General features: G+C 36.8%; 1 protein-coding gene and 1 non-coding gene across 14 annotated transcripts in view; both read left to right on the top strand.

Moving 5' to 3' along the window:
* The window catches only part of CCDC91 (coiled-coil domain containing 91), a 349,003-nt gene that overhangs the window by 275,054 nt on the left and 49,431 nt on the right, over window positions 1-24,518 (top strand). The window lies entirely within an intron of this gene.
* Window positions 3,814-3,920, top strand: LOC112830240 (U6 spliceosomal RNA). The gene has a single exon (XR_003209861.1). It is a non-coding gene; the product is annotated as a U6 spliceosomal RNA (small nuclear RNA).

Genomic DNA, 24,518 nt, shown 5'->3' with positions numbered 1-24,518 from the left:
AGCTTCTAGAAACAATACCAAAACTGTACCACACAACTTGCTTAAAGATAAGTCCCCCTTTGCTGCGACATTCCCATCAAGCACTCTAAGAGCCCGTTGCTTAATGCAACCATTGCAGTAGCCAACAGTTGAATGTGTCTCATCCTTATGAGCAAAATGGATGCTATACAGCGCTTCCTTCCTCTCAGTCTGCTAAATCAAAGTCCATCCCAGTTGACTCTGATTAGCAGAGCCCTGGGAATAAAGCAGGATAGATAACTATGTTTTCTGGGTTTTACCTAGGGGAGTCATACCTCATAAGGCTAGAAATTCATCAAACACAGGAAGGGTATCAAAAATCAGGGAACATTACAAGTGGCCACTACATATTTTGGAAATTTTTTCCAAGTTGCTATGGTTACCGTAGAAATATTTTTCCAGCTTTTTAGTCTCATGGCTAATTCTAAATCTGATCCTTTGAAGTCAAACTACATGGGTTTCATTCTTACTAAAACAGGACTTCAGCAGTTGCCAGGTTCATCAGACATCTTGTAGAAAGTTTGCCACTTGGCCACCACAATTTCATACTTTCTCAAATAATCTGAGGTTTCTACAGTTAGGCCCAAATGATGTGACACTGTTCATAGGCTATGTAGTATTTTGGATAGATAAGGTTTTCGTTCCATGTACTTATGCTAAAAATAGATAGCTTTAGAAGGTATATATAAATAGATTTTTTTTTGTAGGTTTTAGTGATTAAGTGATTGTTCTTGAGTTAATCAACAATTTTACCTTTGGTAATTTGGGGACATCTTATATACATTAGTTATAGTACTTGTTTTCGTAGAGTGATGGCCACAAAGATTCCTGAAGTAGAAAGAACTTGATTAACTTGTCTTTTTTACTGAATTCACCTAGATTAAATTTCGGTTGTCTCTTATGTCCTTGGAAACATCTTTGTTCTTGGTATATACATCACATTCTTATCAGTGGATCTGTTTCTTCTACATCCTCTCCATTTTCTTGCTGTCGAACCTGTTATCCATGACCTCTGCTATTTTTTTCAACTCTGAGTGTAAAATTGAGGAAATAATAAGAAACTAGACAGCAAAATACTTTTTATCAAATTAAGTCACATATATTCTTTGTGTGTCTGAAAAAGGAGAGTCTTTAATCCTTAACTATGTAATAAGTACATAGGTTTTGCTGTGTCTATTTTCACTGGTCCTTTTTACTTCTATCTTTCTTTGAGATTCTGGGCTATAGAAGATTATGGCTGCTCAAAAGCTGGCTGCCAGTCAGAACATTATTATGCTAGTAAGTTTCAAAGTTAGATCCCTCCAATCCGTTTGAGTCTCTTCCAGATAATGTTTTCCAATGTAGATAATTTTCTGAACATTTGAGTTGAAGTACAATATTTCAGGATAAATCCTATATCCAGCATTCAGTGTACATTGGGGTTGATTCATTAAATGATTCCACTATTCTTGTCATGAAGATTTTTCATATTTTCATTTTTTTTGCATGTATAATGTGATCATTACCTTGTACCAGGAACATATTAATCATAATTTCTTTGCCATTTTACAAGAATTTTAATGTCTGCTTTTTATTCATCTGTGGGGACATTTGGCATATAAAATAACTTTGTTGCTTAGTTTTTCCTTTATAGTTTAGAGTGCTTATTCATTTAAGATCTAGTGTGACTATAATATATTCAACACTTTGCTTTTGTCCTCAATATTTATTCCATTCCTGTGGTTCACATTTTCCTTTTCTTATGTATCATGTGTTGAAAATGAAAATATCTTGTCTGGGGTGGAGCTTAGCCACTGGACTAAACAAACATGCTCTCCTTCTGCTCTTAGTTGATTTTAGTGGTTAAATTACTAAAAAATCCTGTTTAAAAAAAAAAGTTTTACATCTACCTTTTTTTATTGTGTACTTTCATAGTTAATAAAATTCCCTTCCTTTCAACACTCCCACCAAAATGCAACTTGTTCACTCATATTTCTTTTATATTTAAGACCCTGATGTTAGTAGTCAACAGATTAATGAAAATAGCATAGACATTCAGGAATCAAAGTTTTTGAATTTAGTGAAAGAAATTAAACCACTTGAACAGAGTTTCCAAAACTCAGAGGGTATCTATGATGGGCTATCCAAGGCATGTTCTTCTTATGTCCGTGGCACAAGTGCAAGAGGAAAAATCGAAATACAGGAACACTGGAAGTTTCTGATTGTGTCACCTCTGACATCTTGTGCACCAAAGCAAGTCATATGGCCAAGCCCAAGTTCAAAAGGCAGAGAAGTACATTCCACCCACCGTGAGGCCAAGCATGTTGCATGGTCAAATTCAACATCAATGGAGTAGAAAACTAATCCTCCATGGACGTGGGGAAAAAGAATGGGTTAATAGTTGCCAAATAGTAATTTAACCTATTACACACCAACCAATCTAGGTAAGCTACTCTCTCTCCTACTAATCCTACTTTATCATATCATGACCCCATTATGTTTTCTTCCTACCCCATATCATTATCTGAAACTATTTTAATAGTTTATATTGCATTATTTATTCATTCATTAAATTTCATCATGTGTATGAGGCAGTACTCTAAGTGGCATCTAAGATGCATCTAAGCGACACATCAATATAAAAACAAAAATCCATGTTAATTGCCTGTCTCCCTCACTAAAGTATAAGCTCCAAGAGAGAAAGGACCTCATCTGTTTCGTTCACCACTGTATTCTCAATATCTCAGAATAAACCTGGCACATAGCAGATGTTCAAGAAAATTTTGTTTCATGAATGAAGAAATGCCATTAAACATTTATGTAATCTAACACCATTTGCTCAGACCCTCTCCTTATTAGGCAGCTTTCTGATTGTGATTTGTTTACAGTATAGGGAAGTGTTTATAGACAGCCTTGCGAACGTGAGTTAATACAAGTCTTCTTTTGAGAGAAAGATCTGTGCTTAGTATTTTGGCAAATCTGAAGTCTGTACCTAGACAGCTGAAAACCAGTCCTTCAATGCAGTAAACTCATGGTAAAACCACCCTGAGAAACTTAAGAGATAGACACCATTGGCTAAGTACACTTGTAATTCACTTCTTTTTTTTTTCTTAAGATTTTTATTTATTTGACAGAGAGAGACACAGCGAGAGAGAGAACACAAGCAGGGGGAGCGGGAGAGGGAGAAGCAGGCTTCCCGCTGAGCAGGGAGCCCAATGCGGGGCTTAATCCCAGGACCCTGGGATCATGACCCGAGCTGAAGGCAGACGCTTAACGACTGAGCCACCCAGGTGCCCCTTGTAATTCACTTCTAAGCAGATAATGCAAAAGGATTTTTTTTACACAGAATATATGACACCCAGTGTCTTATGAGGGTTCTGCTCCTTTTAGATACTTATCTTCTTTGCATCAAAGTTTCTAACAAAAATTATTTTAGTGATAAGGTATTAGTTCTTTTTTCTAGGCTCATACATGGCAAGCACAAAGAGTATGTGAAGAGCTAAATGAATTAATGGCTTCATTACCAGGTTTTGAATCATGAAAAGCTGTGCTACTCTTTTGCTTTAGGCTTTTAAAGCTCTGTTTCACGAACTTTTCTCAGAATATGTATATACTGTACAAAACTAAGCAAAAACTTAACAAAGGACTGCCAGTAGATCTGTTCTATAGAGATTTGAACTGCATTATCAACAGTCAAGACAGGAATGTTCCCAACTCCCATCCCTGAAGCTGTAATTGTTTTATTTTTACACTCAACCTATTAGTGTCAAATAGTATACAATCTGGCCAATCTCACGTTTAAAATAAAATCAGTCAGTGCTTGCTTCGGCAGCACATATACTAAAATTGGGCTGACACGGAGAAGATTAGCATGGCCTCTGCGCAAAGATGACACATAAAATAAAATCAGTCATAGCAATTCTCATACATACTTTAGGTTCTTAAGACTTTTTCATGCATTAGGCTGTGAAAAATATTAGATGCCTTGATAAAGTCCTTTAAGAGCTACTACCATTTGCTAAGGAAGATACTACTATTTAACTATAATAATTCTTAATAAAATACAAGTGATGATGAACTATTTTATAGAATTGGTGATGTACCACTGTAGAAAAATAAGAAGATATTGTACAGTCTTACACCAAGAAAGAATTTCCCAATATCTTCATTGCAACAGTATTATTAAGTTCTGTTGTAAAGATTTTACTTATTCTATTCACTCATTAACAAGTGCTTATTCAACATTTACATACTAAGTATATACTATAAATAAGATAGACATGATCCCTACACTGCCAAGGATCAGAGCCTAAGAAGGAGAAGGGGAAAGCCAGAACTGGCCACACGTCAGAGTGCTGAGAGAGAAGTGGGACAGTGTGCTAGAGAGGCACATGGGATGGGACCTAATCACGTCCTCATGGATCAGAGAACCCTGCCCAGCGGAATGATATCGAAGCTAAAACGTTTAACAATTACTTTTCTCTCCCTCTATCCAGTGTGTAGGGAAATCGATCTTTAAAAAATATCCAGATTCTGACCACCTTGATTGCTATCACCAGTGACTAAGCCACTGTCAGCTTTTGCATGGCCTTCTTCACAAGCCCCCTAATGAGTATCTTTACCTCTACTCTTGCACTGCAAAGTCATTTTTCACACTTCAGTCAGATTTTCTCACTTCTCTGCATAAAACCTTGAAATGGTCCCATGTCACACAGAGGAAAGCCTGAGTCATTGCAGTGGCCTCTAGGGTTCTCCATGATCCGGCCTCCTGTTTCTTCTCGCATCTCCCCAAAACACCAAACCTAACCGTAAAAGACTGCAACTTTTTCACAGAATTTTAGTGTCACATAATACTCAATTCAGTGTTTTCAGAATTTCACGGAACTTAACCTATGGGTGAAACTGAAAAACAAGTCTCATGATTTAGTAAGTAGAGCTAACTATGCTGTGTTTCAGATTTCATCTACATGATTTTGAGGTATCTTTTTCGGCTCTTACAGCCATCAAAACTAAGTGTTAAATGACATCTAGAGCCAAATCACTGTATCTCAAAGTACTAAACCAAGATTTTCAAATGTAATGAAGGATTATTCAATTACATTAGCTTTAAATAGTACATATTTCATGACCTGTATAACATATTAATAGAAAAATACGCCTTCATAAATAAATAAATAACCATTAACCACAATTAATACATAACCATTTCTTTGGGCTGTAGAGCTTCCATTTTAGACCAGTGGTTTTCTCCACACTTATGTCTAAGAAAAGATAACCGTAAAGACATTTTTTTATTTTTAAGGATTTTATTTATTTGTTTGACAGAGAGAGACACAGTGAGAACAGGAGCACAAGCAGGGGGAGTGGGAGAGGGAGAAGCAGGCTTCCCGCCAAGCAGGGAGCCCGATGCGGGGCTCGATCCCAGGACCCTGGGATCCTGACCTGAGCCGAAGGCAGATGCTTAATGACTGAGCCACCCAGGCACCCCTGGAATCATATTTTTAAAAGTGTGATACCATCTTATAGTTTTCTTAGCTGTAATACAGTAAACTCTGATTTAAACTAAGGAAGAAGAAAATTCTCAACAGTAGTAAAATATGTAAGGCAATGAGTGTGTTAGCTAAATTGTGTTTGAATGGAAAAATGTCAGTTTTATAAAAGGAGAAAAATTGCGCTTGTCCATTTCCATATCTGGTGTGCACCCTCCCATCAGTTGCACAAGCTTCTGATACCCTTTCAAGAAAACCTGTTCCTAAAGTTAGCCTGATCCAGTTTTATTGCTTGTAACCAAAAAACCCTACAGATATAAAGTAGCTAGCTGTATCTGAACATCTGCATGAATCCTGTAATTTAATAAAAGTAGTTAGCATTCATCTTGTCTGGTGAGAAAGAGCTAGTAGAGTTTTATGTAGGTAATAGTGGGAATCACGGAGATGCCTCATCCTTCCACTCCCGGTGCGGAGTGAATGAATGGATAGGTAGAGCTTCACACTGAAGAACATTCACTCTGCATTCATGGTTGAAACGAGCACATTCTAAATCTCATAGTTTGTTTTGAACTAGGCTATAAATTGTTAAATTAGATTCTGGTTTAAAAAGTACCTACTGAAGTAATTGATGGCACGTCAGTGTTTATTAAGAATAAGAATATTACCATTAAGACATGATGTTGAAACTGTCACTTCAGAAATCTTTAATGAATGAGCTCCATATGTGTTCAGTACAGTGTAATCCATAATACAAATAAATCCCTTGCCCCCAGCATCCTTAAACTTTACACAACGTAGAATTACTAATAGGTTGAGAAAAGAGGGCATACGACTAAGAAGAAAGAATAATCAAAGACCACCCTGAATCAGTTGCTTCTTTACCACCAGCTGGTAAAGTACTTCCTAGGAAAATGAATATATTATCACTAAATATTTCAGTGTCTTCTATTAGTGGTTTGTTTGTTTGTTTTTAGGAAAGTTTTGAACTAATTATTGAACTATGCATGAAAATGCTTATGTCACTTTAAAAGATTCTAATGCATATATTTCATTCAACATACGTAGATCAAGAAAAAAATGCCCTGTCTGGCAGGTAATGGCCTTAAGTGAAGTTTAGCAGAGCAGCTTCTCTAGAGCTATAAATTAATCTGCCATTTTAGTTTTGGAAACTTGCTACAGATGACAGATTGCTAATGGTGCTATACAACAACCGAAACTATGCATTGTAATTGGTAGAAGCTGCTTCAATAGTACTGAAAGTAGGAACTGTTACCCATTTTAGTATCTGCTAATGGACTTCTTTTCTCCTTCTATTTTTTAACAAAAATCTGGAGTTCAGCTTAATTATTCAAGAACCAGGGAGTCTTTGACTTTCTTAAATATGCATTTAGTTTTTCCAAATTTTCCGGCTCAAAGAATTGTTACTGTTTGCCTTGAGAATCATTTATTCTGAAATGTGGGGAAAGTAACGGAGCCCTGAATTTTGTATACGAAGTGATGGGAAAGAACATATTTTTGTCCCCTGTGCTGAAATGCCATCTTAATGGCTTATTCATGTCACAACCCGGCTGACAGAGGCATGATATTCCGTGGCCTTGAAAAGGTTACTCTGGGAAGTGAACACTAAAGTAACTCAGAGATCGCCATTCTATCTTCCCACAGTGAAAAATGAAGTGGATCAAAGCATCTGTAAAGCAAAAACCAAAGTGATTATTCATTTCTTTCCTCGTTTAAGAAACATGCACTTTCACTCTGCTCCACTCCTCTCCTCTCACCCTCATGCCAGTAATTGCACATTCAGATTTACCACACAGAGTCTGACCCATAGCTATACCCAAAGAGCAACCACATCCAAGACACAGAAGGAAAGCCAAAAATAATGAAAGCCTCTGTATCTGAAAAGATTCTTATTTAAGATCTCAGGTAAGCCTATAGAATTGTGGACTCAGGCAATCAGACATCAATCAGTCATTCAGTTTCTTTTCACTTGCCTTGTATTTCTTGAAGCCCTACCAAGAAGTGCTCCAACAGAGAGCAAACAGAGATGACTGCTTAAACAGCACCTTTGCTCCACAGAATTTTCTTTTGGGTAAACAGTCTTTAGTTCCTATGTAGACTTCACTGTGTGTGGATATGTATTAGGGCTAAAACCAAAAGGCAAATTAATGATAAAACAGACTTCTAAAAGCAGAGAGAAGTCACTAAATCTTATTTGCACTTACTTTAATTAAATATTAATTAGATTAGATAATTTATGCAGATGTAAGATGTAGCTACTTTCTGTGTCTACAGTGTTTGGGTTACAAGCAAAAGAACTGGATCGGGCTAACTTTAGGAAAAGGGATTTTGTTGAAAGGTTACCAGAGGCTTGCAGAATTGATGGGAGGCTGTACACCAGACATGGACATGCGCAAGGGAAGTAGGTCATCTTTGGAAATTCAGAGGCATCGATGTTAATAATGGTGTTAGAATGAAAAAATAAACTAGTCAGGGTAGCATTACTAGGAGAGGACAGAACTAACCATTTTCTGTGTTGTTTCTCCACTCAGTATGTACATTTCAGAGAAGGAACATCTGATTGGGTTGGTTTGGGTTACATGCCTGCCCTTTGGTTAGAGGAAGGCAAGACACCTAATTACAGTCCACCATACCAAATCCATCGGGTAAGAATTAATTCCCCAACTGGAGTTCAAGTTGCCATTAAGAAGGTGAAATAGGGGGCGCCTGGGTGGCTCAGTTGGTTAAGCGACTGCCTTCGGCTCAGGTCATGATCCTGGAGTCCCGGGATCGAGTCCCACATCGGGCTCCCTGCTTGGCAGGGAGTCTGCTTCTCCCTCTGACCCTCTTCCCTCTCGTGCTCTCTCTCTCTCATTCTCTCTCTCAAATAAATAAATAAAATCTTAAAAAAAAAAAAAAAAACCACAAATTATAAAAAAAAAAAAAAAAAAAAAAAAAGAAGGTGAAATAGGTGCTGGAAGCCAAAAGGCAACGAATATTTAATTCAACTACCATTTATTCAGTGTGCATGGTTTATCAGTCACCATGTTTCATATGCACTATCTTATTTAATCCTTAAAGGAAGCTTCACAGTAAGTTACTATTTTACAGGTAAGAAAATTTAAGCTTTGAGGAAGGTTAGGTAACTTGTCCAAGGTCATACCATTAGAAAAATGGCAGAATTAAGACACCAGAGAGAACAATTGGAACAATTAGACTCCATGCTCCCTCTTGACAGATCTGTGTGTTATCACTGATGACAGTATTTCCTGAGCCTATCTCTCAGGAGTAAAAAACAAAAACAAAAAAGATTTCTTTAATACTATGTGTAAATATATTAAATCTACCAGTAGTACTATACAATGTACAAGTTCCTTATTTGAATAAAGCTTTGGGAATAAATGTGGTGTAAATTCAGAATGTGTAAATTTGAAAATGACAGGGTTTAGTTTCTTAATATAATGAAAGGCTTAGTTTCTTAATATAACGAATTTATCAGTGAATGACAGAGGTGAGCCTGCACATCAAGCTTGCTATCTCTTGGTTTCTAGGGAAGAGATTAATGAAGATAAAAAGTTTGGGTAGTGATTGCCATCTGTACCCGAAAAAGTTGCATGAAATGGAAATGAACTACTATACTCATTTTTACTGGTAGCATTCTTTTGGATATTTGGCAAGTCAGTTTCCTTCACTGAGTTTAATTTCCCCATCTGTAGTGAAGAGATACTAATAACCCCCATAATCCCAAGAATGTAACGAAATGATGAATGTAATATACTTGGTGACCTCTAAACCAGGGTTTCTCAGTGTTGGCTCTATTGATCCTTTGGGCCAGATAATTCTTTATTTTTGGAGACTGTACAGTCATTGTTGGATATTCAACATCATGCCTGGCCTCTACCCAGTAGGTACCAGTAGCACTCACCGCCTAGTAGTGGTAACCAAACGACTGACTCCAACAGAATCTTAGTGGTCTTATGGATGTGAATCAGGTTTATTTCATCAGTAAGCCCCGAAAATAGCAGGGTTCAACCAAGAGTAAGAGAAATCTAGACCAAAGAGTAGAGGAGGGAGATGAGAATTAGTTGTGGCCTTGAGACAGACTAAAAAAGGGGTTACAGCTCATCTCACCAACTTTCCTTTTGTAGATTTCCCCACAAAAGAAGACCAAAAGACCAAACAGAATCCTCAAGGAACTGTTAACAAGAACTTATTAAGCAATGAAAATGGATTTTAGGACTAACATACTAGTTCCCCCAGTTGCTGAGATTGTTGGTGACTGGCGGGGCTCAGCTGAGTCCCTCTCAGGGAAGTGTGACCTTGGCCACAGTCATGTCCTCTCCCTGAGAGGCTCCTACATTCAAGGTTTACCAAATGTTACCTCTTCAAAAAGTCCACCCCTGGCCATCTTAGCTAACATCCCTCCATGTTTTTCTCCCTCCACCTGCCATGCTCTACTGCCAATGCCTTTTCTTCTAGCCTTTTCTTTCTAGCACTTCATCAGTTGCTGAAATTGTTTTATTTACTGTTTTAGATGGTTGTTGTCTGTTTCTCTCCAAGAAGAGTGGCCTGCTTGAAAAGAGAAGGAAAAAAGCCCTATGTTCCAATGCAGCCCCCCAGTGGCTGATATTTTATAGTCCTTCAATAAGTATCTGCTGAATAAATGAGAGTGGAGGTCACAGTGAGGACTGAGCCTGGGGTGATTCCGCTTACTGAAATAGTTGTTCTGTTCAGTAGAGTCTGAGGAAAAGCTGTACTTATTTTGTTTCTTTGTTTTATGAAGGACCCCCTGCACCATGTCTGCATCTCATATGTCAACTTTATGTTGAAAAAAAAATGTGTTGGTGTAGTCCCTTGCTGTCATGCTGCTGTCAGGCTTCTGTCTCCACCATAACCATGAATGTTACTTGTCCCTGGCAGATGAACATGATTTTCAGCCATGAGAAAATAATAAAAGGTTCTTAATTCTAGGGTACTCTAGGATTTTTCATAATGTTTTCGATGAAATAAATTAACTTCTGTTCTTTCATTTTACAGAGTGGCTCTGAATGTCATTAAAAGCACACATGTTTGTGACTAGAGGGATTTCAGTACTTAACATCTTGTGTTAATCTTATTTTTTAAATCCCACTGCCAACCACTTCTGCCTGGTTGGACCACCCATATCTGGGTTTCTGTGATGCATTCTTTTATGAATAGGTTCTTTTTTCCAGTGGATTTCCCTACCTTATCTACAAATACCTGTTTTCTACTTGCAAGGGGAAAGATACCACACTGACTTCCACATTTCTCCCCAATCACTTTGAATTTTTGGTCAAATTTTTCTTTTCCTAATATGGGAAAATTCCTTATACATGAGTAGAAAGAATATTCTCTCTAGTTCTAGAATCTAATTTAAAAGTGGAAGAGGTGCATTCCAGGTTAGAAGTACAGGGAATATGGAAGTGTCCTCTTGGAGAACTCAGAATTAATGCCTCTTCTCTTCCCATTTCCTGCATTTCCTTTTCCAATGTCATTGACTCTATCAAGTAAGAAGTATTTACTGAGGCCAGCTATCTGTCTAGCGCTATAAAAGGTATTGATGGATAAAGCAGGGGTTGGCCAAACATGACTAATGGACCTAATCCAGCTTGCTGCCTGTTTTTTGTGTGTTTTTTTTTTTTTAAGATTTTATTTATTTATTTGTCAGAGACACAGCAAGAAAGGGAACACAAGCAGTGGGAGTGGGAGAGGGAGAAGCAGGCTTCCCGCTGAGCAGGGAGCCCGATGCAGGGCTCAATCCCTGGGATCATGACCCAAGCCAAAGGCAGATGCTTAATGACTGAGCCACCCAGGCGCCCCTGTTTGTTTTTTTTAATAAAGTTTTATTGGAACACAGCTACATACATTTGTTTACATATTATCTATGGCTGCTTGTGTGCTACAAGAGCAGAGTTGAGTGATGGTGACAGAGACCATATGGCCTGAAAAGCCTAGATTTTTTACTATCTGGCTCTCTACAAAAAAGTTTGCCACCCCATCGAGTTTATGAATTAATTGGGTTTATTGTGAAAACACGGAGTAATTGGTAAATCAATAAATACCAAATTGTATCTTACCGAAGAGAATAGATATCACAGATTAATTATTGGCTGGGAAATAAATCTCATTTACAAAGGAGCTGATGATTTTAAAATGTTGAAATGTGAGAGATTCCTGGGTACTGCCTTTCCTCGATCATTCTGTGTTTTTCTTTGTCAAGTCTCAGATATGCTATGAAATTAAAAGAAATTTAAAACTTTATTAGCAAAGCTCTATGTCCTTCATAATTCCCTCAAATAGATGCGCTGAAGAAATAGCACAGGACTCAAGATCGCAACATGCCTGGTGTATCATAGATCCTCAGCTATGTTTAAATAAATGACAGAACGTGCAAACTATAAAGGAAGAGAAATTCTTTTCAAATAATAGCTAACGTTATTGAGCATTCAAAATGTGCCACCTTCGGATGGTGTTTCTTGGCAGGGAAGAGACTGGTTCTTTTAAGATTAAATGGTAGCCGGAATGTTAACTCCTCCATTTAGTGTCTGACACATTGCACACTGTAAGAGCTTAATAAGTTTTTACTGTCACTATTTAGAGGAAATTGTACATTTTCTTTCAGACATAGTACTAATTATACTGAGGTGCATGAAAATAAGTAAAGCATGTAAATTCACCCTTGATTGCATCACTCTCAAATATTAAGAAAACAGTTGTATTTAGGAAATACGTAACAATGATTCACAGGAATGTAAAACGAGCTCATTCATCAGTGTAGAAACATCCTTTTTTTAAATTTTGTTGTGCTGATTATTAATAACTTACTGATATCTTTTAAATAGCAGGAGAAATTAGCTATGTATATGGGGTTGTATCTACTCAGCAGCTTCCTTTTATAAAAGCTTTTTATTTTTAGTTTAACATAAACCCTTAGCACACCACTCAGTGGCTTTTCACAAAGGAAGCACCCCTGTGTAGCCAGCACTGAAGTCAAGCAGAATATTGCCGACATCCCAGAGCACCTCCCACGGCTCCATTCCGTCACTACTGCTCTCCCCGAGGGAACCACTCTCCCGTCACAGGAACAAGCATTGTAAAGACTAATTGAGGAGATGCTAGCATGTTCTTTTAATAAGTCCACAGATTCTGTTAGGCCTTTGAGACCAATCTGTCATTTTAAGTAAAGCGTAGTCTTTTGACTCTGAAATATTTTATGCTAATTATGTCAGAGTTCTTTTCACATATCAATAATGTGCTTTGACATGTTTAATATGAAAGCCTTCAGGGGAAGGCAGTTATTTTCCTCCTCTGAAAATAGAGAGTGAGGCAGGGTTTAACTGCATGAAGAAGTTCATGATTCACAACAACAGCACCCACGGTCAGGTGAGGTCTCACTAGGGTGCCCGTTGGTGAGTCAGTCATGCAAACGTAGCTAGACCTGGAGATGTAGAAGGTGAACTTGAATGACTCTGTGCTCTGCCATCACCCGGTGCTTTGAGGTAATTTTATTTTTTGCATTTTTCACTAATGTCCGTGAAGGAATTCATATCTCCCCTTCCTTCTCTGCTGCAAAGGCCATGCTAATTTACCCCAACAATTACTTCTATAATCTGAATAATATATGAATGAATATCCAAGAAAATGCTCTGAAAGCTCTCAAGTTTTCTGTGTCATAGTTATTTCCCCATCCTAATTTTTCTTTGTTTTACTTTATGTTATATGTTTTTAAATTACTTAAAACAAACAAACAAACAAACAAAGGTTATTATAATCCTTGTTCCCAAATATTTAGTTTGGCATCTGATGCAAGGCCTCAGTTCCAGGCTCTAGTGCCAGAAGCTGAAGCTGAAAACAAGAATGTGGTGGGCAGGCTTGAGATCTGAATTCAGGAGGAGTGTTTATATTTTCCCAAGGGCCTCATTAGCAAGAACCCGAGCCCTGAATGTTACTACCAACACCTTTTAACTGACTGACTTCTCTGTTTTGTATAGTAGAGCGTCATCTTATACATGCACATCCTTACTTTCTTGTCCCTGTCAACTGCCTTGTAAGCTCCAAAAGAAACTTTAACAGTGAATCCTCATCAAAATCGAAGCTGTGATTTTGTCATAGCTCACGGCACATAATCACACAATAGAGTTTAACTTTTGAATATTTTCAAAATTAGAACTAACTGAAATGTCCATCAGTAGAGGACTGGTTAAATGGATTATGTTACAGTGGAATGCTGTGCATCCATTAAAAGAATATTTATCTACATTTGTCAATATGGCTGCAAAATGCCCTGAATAATATCATCTTGTATATTCAAATGTGTTTTGCTGTATATCTCTCTGTATAGATGTTGTCTTAGAAAATATATTTAAACAAGTAAAAGACAAAGGTGATTTATTGTCTTCTCTAAGAGGTAGAAGGGGATTTTGCTTCTTGATTTATATTCCTTTGTTTAAATATATAATATATTAATTGTGTCATAGCTTTAAGAAGAGAAAACCAGTTTAAATAGACGGTTTTGTTGTTTTGTGTCTGTTTTTTATACGTCCAGTATTTCAACTCTTTTTTTTTTCCTTTGTAAAATATGTTCAGAATCCTCTCCCGAGCTTTGGCTGCAGGGGCATACAGGTTTGACTTGGGTGTTCTAGACAGGAATAGGCTAAAGTTTTGCTTTATCATTTGAGCCATGCCATACTTAGAAGGAAATGCTGACCAATGAAGTCAATGCCAAGGCTGACAGTGGTATCGAGGTCAGAGAGAGTTCTGTAGTTCAGTTTCCTACTCATTCATCTGGGTCTGTTTTGTGGCTTTAATGGGATTAGAGAAACATTTACATTGAGGCTTTAGGAGAATTTTCACACTGCTCAACTCTCACAGAACAATATAAACCCACAGGATTAAGGATGGAATTGATCTAAAGTCAGTAGGGTAAAATGAGTGCATGCACCTGGTTCTCTCGTTTTCTACTTGCTGAGGAAGCCACCCTGAGACAGGACAAAAATGTATGTTGTAGGCAAGGGCATGTTTTTCAGGGAGACATGATGTGATGTAATTTAAAGAAATTCTGCCTTTTTAAGACGAAAAGCAAGTCCACTTGCAAGTGGTTTGTTGAAAAAAAAGACTAATGTAGAAAATAATCTCTCTTAAATATCTTATCTCTATTAGTATTTGTTTCATCTTCCATATATTCTTCATTCTTCAACCTTGCTTTCTCCTGCCTTTTGAGTCCCATAATGATTGGAGTTACTCTTTCTGACTGCAATTCAGAGACGTGTATTGCCTCTTGTAACTTAGGTGAATATTGACTTACTTCAACACTTACCTGAACTGGAGTTAAGATTAACACCCTCAGGAAATTGAGAATGCTAAGAAATAGTATCTAATTAGGACCTGTGGCAGTTGTATTTTTCAAAAATGATCATAGCGGTGCTCCCAGTCCAGCATTCTCTTGCTGCACCCCATCAATAAGCAGAGTCTATTTTTCCTCCCCTTGAACCTGGGACAACTCTGCCTGCCTCAACAAATCCAATCTAATGGATGTGACACCAAGTGATTCTGAGGCTAGATCAAACAAGGCAATAAGGCTTCCACCTATCCATTTTTCTCTCTTGACATAATCACTTGTGAATCTAGCCATCATGCTGTGACAAAATTCAAACTACCCTCTTTGGGGGGACCACATCGAAGACCCACATGCACAGGAGCTGAAACTTCCAACCTCCAGCCAACATCAGTCACCGGATTTGAGTGAGTGAGCGAGCCCTCAGCTGATTCTAGCTTCTGACCTTCCAGCCGAGATCCCAAATATCATGGAGCAAAGGCAAGCTGTTACAGTTGCACCGTATTCCAATCCCTAACCCACAGTTCATGAGCGTAATAAATCGTTGTCTTACACCACTGAGTTGTAAGGTAATTTATTTTGCCGCCATAGTAACTAGTACAGGGCCACTTCTCAACTAGAGACAGATAAGGAAGTATCTGTAGACAAGGGCAAAATTCTTTTTGGGAGATAATTTTATATCTCCATGGTGTGGCTTGGATTCAAAGAGTAATTTTTAAAAGGCAGATGTAGCTAATATTGAAACACACTGAGAAGAGTGACCAGAGGACTGGTTATTAAAAACTACCTGAGCAGGAGCCTGGGTGGCTCAGTCGTTAAGCGACTGCCTTCAGCTCAGGTCATGATCCCAGGGTCCTGGGATTGAGCCCCACATCGGGCTCCCTGCTCAGCGGGAAGCCTGCTTCTCCCTCTCTCCCTCCCCCTGCTTGTGTTCCCTCTCTCGCTGTGTCTCTCTCTGTCAAATAAATAAAATCTTAAAAAACAAACAAACAAAAAAAAACTACCTGAGCTCCTGCAGAGCTTCTACATTCAGAAACCACCAAAAGGAGTCTTCGTTAGATCCAATTAAGCGCTCCTTGTGATTCCAGGCTATTTCAGGACTTCAATATTATCTAGACTGATAAAGCAATCCAGAATACTGCCTTTCAGAGTGATTTCAATATGTCAGTAACTATGTTAGTTATGTCAATATGTCAGTTCTTCTGGTTTCAGAAGCACAAAATGAGCAGTGCCAGAAAGCAACTCGGCCAGAGCTCTCCCTGCATTAAATCTGACAAAGTCTAGAACATGAATGATTCTCAATAACAACAATTTTCAGTGATAGGAATTAAGAAGCTGGACAGATTTTTTTTCATGTTACAGATTTCAGAATGTGTATAATTTTCAAATAATTTTATAAAATACTGTTACTAGTTCTTTTACTCCCCCATTCATCTTGATTATATCTATGTACCATAAAGATAAAGCCACTCTGTTATCCATTATTTACTGATGCAAACATCTATTTCCCAGGATACTGTATTTTATTGATCGATGATGTACATTTAAAGAATACCAAAACTAGTGTACTGAGTATTTTATAAAATAACTTGCAATTTCTTTTACTCATTTTAAATCCCTTGCACATGGGGCACCTGGGTGGCTTAGTCAGTGAAGCATCTGATTATTGATTTCGGCTCAGTTCATGATCTCAGGGTCGTGAGATCAAGCCCTGCATCAGGTTCCATGCTAGGCAGGGAGTCTGCTTTAGATTCTCTCTCTCCCTCTCCCACTGCCCCTCCCCCCAACCTGCCCTACTCACGTGCTGGCACTCTCTGTCTCTCTAAAATAAATAAATCCCTTGTACATATTATTTTTGTGAAGGCAAAAATACCATGTGACTGTTGAAATTTTTGAAAATATAGTATTTTCCTAAAATACAATTGCTAAAATAAATTTAGTAATTATGTCTTCTTGTTTTGTTCTTTATTCAGCAAACATTTAGTGAGTCCTTATCATGTGCCAGGTACTGCTCTAGACCCTGGAGAGACAGAAGTATATACATCCTGTTTTCCTGGGGTTTTCTTAGGGAGCCTACATTTTAGTCAGGCATAAGACTGACAATAAACAAATGTGTGATATTTGAGGTTGTTAAATGCCTTGGGGATCAGGGTGATGAGTTAGTGATGCAGGTGAAGAGCAGGTGTGCTCTGTTTTGGATAAAGTGCATGGTAGCAGGCCTCAGTGATGAACTAAGGTTGGCATTTAGGAAGAGACTTGAATGTGCAGAGTGATGAAGTCACACAGTTATCTAGAAGGATAAGTGCAAAGGGCTGATGTAGAAGGGAGCTAGGTTATATTTGAGAAAGGTCAAGGAAGACAGGGTGGCTGGAACCAAGTTAGCAAAGGGAGGCCTGTAGGGAGATAGAGTCAGAAAGGTGTGCCAAAAGGAAAAGTGAAAAAAGTGATTCAGTCCGAGTTGTGAATATCTCTATCAAATGCTGCTGATGTATCCAGTAAAATGTGGACTTAAAATGAGCAGTCCTTAACTAATGTGATATCTAATGAGCTCACATTGAAGGGACTTCAAAATTATAATGTAATCTCTAGGAGGTATCAGATTTGTGATTCTAGCATTTTTTTTATTTTAAATATATATATTTCAGAGAAGTAAAATAGAGTGATCAGTAAAGTTTTAAGCATAAGCTATATTGCTAGGATAAAAATAAGGGAAGAAATAAGAAGAAATAGTGTAAAAATTCCAGATTGTAAAAGAGTACTTTTTTTTTTTTAATAAATGATATGGGGTATTTACAGGATGCATCTAAAAGCATAAGTAATTGTTCTATTTATGATGTCAACAGATAAAATACAGTGGAAATTCCATCCTTTATAACCATGTAACTTACAATAAAAATTTTAGATAGCAACTTAAAAATGTGTACAGGACCAAAATATTTAGAGACCGCTGAATCATACCAATTTGAAAACAGTGTCATAGATTTGTAAGGTATTGTTATGTAGTTGGTTTTCTCTATTCCACGTGACGTGGTGTATCTCTAACCTTTATCAGCCATTAAGAAAAATGGGTATCCTTGGCCATATGTGTGCCCAGGAAAGTAAGACTGGGATGGGGCAGTTTAAGTTCTGTTCGAAGAACCCCTTGAAGCATATGGTCATTCTTTCAGCAAACTATTAAATATTGACCAAAAAGAAGATACTGCACAGGGCGCCTGGGTGGCTCAGTCATTAAGCGTCTGCCTTCGGCTCAGGTCATGATCCCGGGGTCCTGGGATCGAGCCCCGCATCGGGGTCCTTGCTCCGCGGGAAGCCTGCTTCTCCCTCTCCCACTCCCCCTGCTTGTGTTCCTTCTCTCGCTGTGTCTCTCTCTGTCAAATAAATAAATAAAATCTTTAAAAAAAAAAAAAGAAGATACTGCTATTAATATTGCCTTGCAGTATGTGATATTTGGACACCATTAATTAGTTTTGATGGTCCCAATGCTATATTTGATCTGGGAAATTATATCAGTTCATTTCTTTAATATTCATTATGCTTTATTTATAAGCAAAACACATGTCTACATGAAGCTTTAATCAAGTTACCTGCTTTTAATTATGGCATAATTCTACTTTAGAATATTTTCGTTGCATCCCTTTTCCTTTTTTTTTTTTTTTGAGATTTGTAGAACTGTAACTTCCTTATTCATACTCAAAATCAGGCACCCGTAATCTCTGTAATTAGGAGCAAGTTTCCAAAACAAATAGTCTTTATTTTTACATTAAATTTTTTCACTTCACTTTCTATTAATAGTTTGCTTGCCTGTGGGGTTATGCGCTATCTTCGAATATTTTCTTCAAGACTAATTATTCTGGTTTTGTCTGTTTGTCAAGTAATTCATGATTAATTTTTCAGTAAGTTATACTTAAAGTGTTATTGGTAACTATAATTCTGATATTTTGATGATCTGATAAACATATTTCTCAATTCTACTTTTCTCTTTTTTGCATTTACTGAAGATTATTGAGATGTATGTAATTAAAAATTATGTGGTTCCCTTAGAAGAACTTTAGAAAACAGAAAATAAAGCCACTAAAAGGATCCTTGATATTTATTTACTGTGCTCCCCCTCCCACTTGCCTTTTTTTGGATAAAATAGCAGAGTAATAAGAACCAGATTTTTCAATGTTGCTTTGTTGTGATTTCTTTTTCAAACTTTATTTGAAAGGTGTTTCCTTAGCCTTTCCAACAGCTTCACTATTTGATTTGAACAGATGTACTTTGTGGTCTTTATCACACACAGATATTTTGTAACAATTTCTTTATCAAATGTTTTCATTCATGTCCCTATATTTTTATATATTCTAGGACCTGAATAGTCTTTCACAGTATTATTCATTCTTCCAACACAACTTACTAAGGTTGATTTAAAAAGATAGCCTCCCAACAAATATTATTTTCATTAAATCTTCACCTTGTCTCATAAAGTATTGTACATTAATTGACAGTATGAGTTTATACTCTGGAACCAGGAACTTACATGTTCTAAATATGGTTTTACTACCAATTCTCAGATATAGAACTTTTTGATGTTTTAATTCCTCATCTGTAAAATAGAAGTGATGATCATAATTTAGTCAGTTCTTTCCATTCTACTTTTGAGACTTCCTCTGAAAATATAGTTGATCCTTGAAGACTTCAGAGGTTAGAGGTGCTGATATCCCACACTTGAAAATCCACATATACTTTTTGACTCCCCAAAAACTTAACCACCGATAGCTTACTGTTGGCCTCATCAATAACATAAACAGTTGATTAACACATATTTGTATATTATGTATATTATGTACTGCATTCTTATAATAGAGTAAGCTAGAGAAAGGACAATAATATTAAGAAAATCATAAGGGGGCACCTGGCTGGCTCAGTTGAAAGAGCATTCAACTCATGATCTTGGGGTCATGAGTTTGAGCTCCACGCTGGGTGTAGAGATTACTTAAACATAGATAGATAAATAAATAAATAAACTTTACAAAAAAAAAGGAAAATCATGGGGAAGAGAAAACACATTTGCAATACTGTTATAAAAAATCCACATATAAGTAGACCCACATAATCCAAACCCATGTTGTTCAAGGGCCAACTGTATTAAATTAACCAGTTGAAATGAAGGAAGGAATGCCAAGTCCTAATATTAATAATACTCTGCCCAACTTTTTGTGAAGAGTTTTATACTAATGACCATTGCAGGTCATTAGCTTTTTGAATACAAGGAAGCTTTGTGGAATGATCACCAAATAGTGAGATAGAGTCCCCCAAGAGAAGAAAATGCCAGTCAGATTTCTTTGCTTTCTGGAACTTCACCCCACTTTTTTATGATTGCTCCAAATGGTTCCTCAAATAGAGCAGTTGTAATTTTGTTTCCTGTCTATAGGATACATGTAGAAACTGTCTATGACACTCCCCAAAGGTCTCAGTCCTTCTCCTGCTGCCCCTAATAAACAAGACTCATACATGTCTTTTCTTAACTATGGTTCAAGAATCCTTTAAAAATTAATACTAGATTGGTAATTTTTACACCAATCCATGAGCTAATGGATTTTCGCAATCCCAGATTTAATGCTACATCAGAGGGAGACTGCTACTGCAGAGATATCTAAGATCTGCGTTAGCATGTGGTCTTCCTCTCTGAATATCATCCCTAACTTTTCCCAGTTTCTCAGTCAACAGTCGAGGCAAGGCTAGAAACAATTCATTTTTATGTAAAGCTCTCCTATCATGAAGAAGACTACTTTTTTTAAATAAAGTGTGTATGTCTGTATATACTCACTATAAATTTAAAAATATACTTAAGTGTTTTCTTTGAAGAAATGAAGAGCTGTAAAGTGAGACCACCATATAGCTTTAAAAAAAAAAAAAGACAATTTTTTAGAATATTTTTAGGTTTACAACAAAATTCAGAGGAAAATACAGAGGTTTCCCATATACCTGTGACCCAGCACATGCATAATCTCCCCATTATTAATATTCCCCCAAAACTGATAAACCTATATTGATACATTATAATTGCCAAAATCCAAGTTTACACAGAGGTTCACTCTTTGTGTTATAGTTATATATTCTGTGGGTTTGGACAAATGTATGATGACATGTATCTCTCATTATAATATACAGAATATTCCCACTGTTTTATAGTTTTGCATTGTACCTTTAGGTCTGTAATTAATTTTGAATTAATTTTTGTGAAGAGGTATATGGTGTATGTCTCCATTCATTTTTTGGCTTGTGGATATTTAGTTGTTCCAGTACCATTTGTTGAAAAGACCATCTTAATTGTATTGTCTTTGATCCTTTGTCAAAGATCAATCCAACTATATTTACGGAGGTCTATTTTTGGACTCTCTATTCTGTTCGATTGATCTATTCATCTATTCCTTCACCAGTACTGCACTATCTTGATTACTGTCGCTTTATAATAAATCTTGAAGTCTGGTAGCACCAGTCCTCCAACTCTGTTCTTCCCTTTCGGTATTGAGTTGGCCATTCTGAGTCTTTTGTCTCTCCATATAGCCTGTAGAATCAGTTTATTGATATGCATAAAATAACTTGCTGGAATTTTGATTGGGATTGCACTGAATCCATAGTTCAAATTGGAAAGAACTGACATCTTGACAATATTGAGTCTTCCTATCAATGTATTTAAGGTTTCTATCCATTTATTTAGTTCTTTGACTTTGTTCATCATTTTTAGTTTTCTTTATATAGATTGTATACATATACATATATTGTACTTATATAGAGATCTTGTATATAGGAAAGAAATTAACTTTTGTATATTAACCTTGTATCTGCAACCTTATTAACTGCTTATTAGTTCCAGGATTTTTTTGTGTGTGAATTCTTTCAGATTTTCTAGAGTTGACTATCTCCCCCTTTATAATAAAACAAAGACCGTTTTAGGTCTTCCTTCCCAATCTGTATACCTTTGTTTTCTTTTCTTGTCTTATTGCACTAACAAGGACTTGTAGTATGATGTTGAAAAGGAATGGTTGAGAGGGGACATCCTTGCCTTGTACTTTGTGTTAGTAGGAAAGCTTTGCATTTGACACCTTAAGTGTGATGTTAGCTCTAGGTTTTTTATAAGATACTCTTTGTCAGGTTGAGAAAGTTTCTCTCTATTCCTAGTTTGCTGAGAGCTTATCATGAGTGGGTATTGGATTTTGTCAAGTAATTTTTCTGCATCTACCGATAAGATCATGTGATTTTTCCTTTTTAGCTTATTGATATGATTACATTAATTGATATTTTGAATGTTGAACCAGCCTTGCATACCTGGGATAAATCCCACTTTGTTATAGGTATAATTCTTTTTATACTTTTTTAGATTTGATTTGCTAATATTTTATTGAGGATTTTTGCATCTATGTTCATGAGAGAAAATGGTCTGTAGTTCTCTTTTCTTGTAACATCTTTGTCTTTTGGTATTAGGGTAATTCATTCCTTCTTCTGCCTCCATCCTCTGAATCCATATAGCTTTTGACTCTTAGGTTTCCACAGAATAGGTAGGACCCCCAAGTGTTCAAAGAATATGATTGGATTTTTAGTTTGGCATACTTACATTTAATAGATTTTTAATGTATATGGTTAAATTCAGTGTCACTGTCTTGGTATTCCTGAAGACTTTGAACTCCTCAGTGTCTTTTATTTAGAAAAACCTAGATATACATCAGCAGAACTCTCATTATTTTTCATCCAAGCATGGTGATAACCTATATAGTAAATGAGGTGGTAAGTCATTTGGATTGGTCATACCCCTGGAATTTCTATATGATAATAGTCTACATTTGATTTACTACCAACAATTTAGATCACTCAATCCTTCCATTCTCTTGCATAATTTCATTTGTTTCCATTAAAACACAAGAAGAAAGAGTTTCAATGCTTTGGCTGCATTTGTTCACATTATAACATAAGAAAAAAGTTTAATGCACTGCCTGTATCGCCGTGTTTAATGGAGTCCTCAGGTAGTACACTTCACAGCAGAGAAAGAGCAGATGTCTTGGGACCGTGTTGCTACATTATATGGTATTCCAGGGACATCTCAATTGCAGTGTGTACTTACGGATAACTTCTTCTTTTTAAAGAAAATTAGCCACCCGCCTTCGTTAATCTACTTGCTAGTTCCAGTGCATTAGTAATGATGCTTGGTAAGGATTGGTTACATAAAACATTTTGACTAACTGCCAGATTTTCTTCTGAACCTTTCTGACCTACAAATATAGGTGAGAAATGGGAATTTTAAATGGAAATTTTTATCTATTGAGATGGCTGTTTCCTTAGGAATTCTAGTTTACAGTCATTTGCTTCTTTTGGATGCATAAAAAGCAAATACAAAAAACAAATACAATAGTGTTGCTTAGTTGACAAGAAAAGTAAATGGCTGAAATAGAAAAAAAAGTTATATAATAGCTTTCATACAAACCTCACAAATGTCTCTGGGCTATGGATCACCAATTTATGTAATTTCTACCCAAATTGCCACCAGTTCTGCTTTGCAAATTTCCCACAGATTTTTAGAGAGAGAAAGATTGTTGGCCTTTTTTTGTTTTCATTTGTTTAATAGTACTGCATTGTCCCATTTTATAGAAAAACCTTTAACATTGTAGCATGGCATAGGTGTACTCTCTTCTTAGTGAGAGAAATATAGTATATAATTAGGCGGATGGGTGTTTGAGTCAGATTTCCTGGATTAGAACCAAAATTTGCCATTTATTAGATGTGTAAACTTAGGCAAGTACTTAAAACTGTGGACCACATTTTGTTCATCTGTAAAATGGAGATTAAAATAGTGCTTATTTTACATAAAATTGTTACGAGAATTAAATGATTTGGCACATGTAAAGTTCTTACAACTTTACCTGGCATATAAAAATATCATTGGTCAGTGTTAGCTATTAATGCTATGATTTTATTGTTCAGGTAAGTTTTCTTAGTTACATAGTTTAGATCAGACTGCCTTTGGTACAACTGCCTTTGGTTCTTGAAGTATTTTTTAGTTTAAATACCTCTTTGTTCCAGAAGTGATTTATGGCAACTTAAAATATATGTACTATTGGGGTGTCTGGGTGGCTCAGTTGTTTAAGGGTCTGACTCTTGATTTCAGCTCAGGTCATGATCTCAGGGTCATGAGATCGAGCCCCACATTGGGCTCCACACTCAGCACAGAGTCTGCGTGTCCCTCTCCCTCTGCTCCTCCCCCAATTCTGTCTCTCAAATAAGTAAATAAATTAAATCTTTAAGAAAGTATGTGTGTGTGTGTGTGTGTCTGTGTACTATTAAAAATCATGGTTGGGGCTCCTGGGTGGCTCAGTCATTAGGCGTCTGCCTTCGGCTCCGGTCGTGATCCCAGGGTCCTGGGATCGAGCCCCACATCGGGCTCCCTGCTCAGTGGGAAGCCTGCTTCTCCCTCTCCCACTCCCCCTGCTTGTGTTCCCTCTCTCACTGTGTCTCTCTCTGTCAAATAAATAAAATCTTTAAAAATAAATAAATAAATAAATAAATAAAAATCATGGTAAATGAACAAATAATGAGTGTGAAACTGATGAAGATTTAATATAAATATGTACAGGTAGGAAGGTCCTGTCTGCTTATCAGAGTTAATCTGCAGAATCAGGTTGGCGTTTCCTGGAGACAGAACTATC

This window comes from Callorhinus ursinus, unplaced genomic scaffold, assembly GCF_003265705.2.
Source record: "Callorhinus ursinus isolate GAN/ISIS: 27379988/994484 unplaced genomic scaffold, GSC_fseal_2.0 scaffold27, whole genome shotgun sequence".
NCBI lineage: Eukaryota > Metazoa > Chordata > Mammalia > Carnivora > Otariidae > Callorhinus > Callorhinus ursinus.
This window is presented reverse-complemented; position numbering and strand designations above follow the sequence as displayed.